We start from the raw sequence: 2,500 nt of genomic DNA on the forward strand, positions 1-2,500 counted from the left end.
GCATTGCGCCGCGGCACCCGATTTGCTACTACTCGAGCATTGAGGTGAGTATATTTCGGCCACCGGCATCTCTTCCCCCCGCTCGCCGCGCTTGCTTTTCACAAACGGAGCTTCCAAGAGCTTTGCATCGCCACCGACACCCGATCTGCTTATTACTGCAAGCATTGAAGAGGGTTCATCGATACCGGCACCTTCCCCCCGCTCGGCGCTTTCGAAATACATCTACTTGCGCGTACTAGTGGGTTCCGACACCGGCACCTTCCCCCCCTCGCCGCCCTCGCTTTTCACAAATCAAATGCCGAAGCACTTTGCATCGCGCCCAGTCCCCCGGCCTGCTTATTACTCGCGCATTGAACTGAGTTCATCGACACCGACACCTTCCTCCCCTCGCCGCATTTGTTTTTTTCACAAATCGAGTGCCGAAGCACTCTGCATTGCGCCGCGGCACCCGATTTGCTACTACTCGAGCATTGAGGTGAGTATATTTCGGCCACCGGCATCTCTTCCCCCCGCTCGCCGCGCTTGCTTTTCACAAACGGAGCTTCCAAGAGCTTTGCATCGCCACCGACACCCGATCTGCTTATTACTGCAAGCATTGAAGAGGGTTCATCGATACCGGCACCTTCCCCCCGCTCGGCGCTTTCGAAATACATCTACTTGCGCGTACTAGTGGGTTCCGACACCGGCACCTTCCCCCCCTCGCCGCCCTCGCTTTTCACAAATCAAATGCCGAAGCACTTTGCATCGCGCCCAGTCCCCCGGCCTGCTTATTACTCGCGCATTGAACTGAGTTCATCGACACCGACACCTTCCTCCCCTCGCCGCATTTGTTTATGTCGCAAATCGAGTGCCGAAGCACTCTGCATTGCGCCGCGGCACCCGATTTGCTACTACTCGAGCATTGAGGTGAGTATATTTCGGCCACCGGCATCTCTTCCCCCCGCTCGCCGCGCTCGCTTTTCACAAACGGAGCTTCCAAGAGCTTTGCATCGCCCCCGACACCCGATCTGCTTATTACTGCAAGCATTGAAGAGGGTTCATCGATACCGGCACCTTCCCCCCGCTCGGCGCTTTCGAAATACATCTACTTGCGCGTACTAGTGGGTTCCGACACCGGCACCTTCCCCCCCTCGCCACCCTCGCTTTTCACAAATCGAATGCCGAAGCACTTTGCATCGCGCCCAGTCCCCCGGCCTGCTTATTACTCGCGCATTGAACTGAGTTCATCGACACCGACACCTTCCTCCCCTCACAGCATTTGTTTATGTCGCAAATCGAGTGCCGAAGCACAATTTCTCGATACCGACGGGCTCCTATCCCTCCCTTTGATTGATCTGAGCGGTTACTGACATCGTTTCAGTGGACTAGAGGCAACACCGATCCCACATGACCCCCCCTTCGTGGTGTTCATCACCCCCCCAGCTGGGCGAAGAACACCTCCTAAATCCCTCTTAAATCCGTTTTCAATTGCTTATAATTGTTTGTTAGGGACATTCGAGGCAGCAAATGTCGTATATAAGCAATTGGGGGAAGGGGGAGGGACTACTGGGGGCAGGGGAGGCGGTCTCTGCAAGGGGGTCATTTTGCAGAGAACCACTACTCCCCTATAGAGCATATTGGAGAAAACTGGGAAGGGCAGGGGGAAACATGGGATTTCCGAGGAGGGGCAAACGCCATAACTAATTGTACATTTGGTATAAAATCGAGATTTTTTGCAGGGACACTCAGAATAATGTCAGGCACCTTGTGGAAAAAGGCCAGATTTAATTTCGACCCAGAAGTATTTGTTTTTATTTTCCAAAAGGGGCAGAATGTCGAAAATCGAAAATGACAAACCGCTTGATGTTTCGGACTGCTACCACTTGCAAAATTTCCTTAAAATAGAGACTTATTTATGGTCAAATTATAGTGCGGGCAAAGTTGAACAGAATGCGGCCTTGACATGGCATTTGCACTCTAGGCAAGGCCATGTCGCGTTCTTGGCTTTGGAAATTTCCAACTCCGTTTCACTTGTAAAAGTGTATATCTTTTATGGTTCAGAACTGTAAGCAATGATTTTAGAGAAATTTAGAAGTTGATTTCAGGTCATTTGGATGAGTTTTCGATTTGATATGATATTTCTCGTTTCTGAGATGTAGAAAATCAAAATAAACTGAAAACTCGACCAAATGACGATATGTCAATCTTAAAATGTCCTAAAAATCGTCCCCTATAGGTTTGCAACATAAAATGCAGGGGGATATTTGAAATAAAATTGAGTTTTCGAGGTTTGGCATTCGTTGGCATGCTAGCGTGCAGCCATATTAGCCTCGCCAGGCAGGGGAATTAGCCTCGCCAGGCAGGGGAATTAGCCTCGCCAGGCGTGTTGTCTCCGTGTTGTCCGTGTGTTGTCTCCGTGTTGTCTGTGTGTTGTCTCACACGCTATTAGCCTCGCCAGGCGGGGAGATTAGCCTCGCCAGGCAGGGATATTAGCCTCGCTAGGCATGGATATTAGCCTCGC

The sequence above is a fragment of the Argentina anserina genome, unplaced genomic scaffold, assembly GCF_933775445.1.
Source record: "Argentina anserina unplaced genomic scaffold, drPotAnse1.1, whole genome shotgun sequence".
In the NCBI taxonomy this organism is placed as follows: Eukaryota; Viridiplantae; Streptophyta; class Magnoliopsida; order Rosales; family Rosaceae; genus Argentina; species Argentina anserina.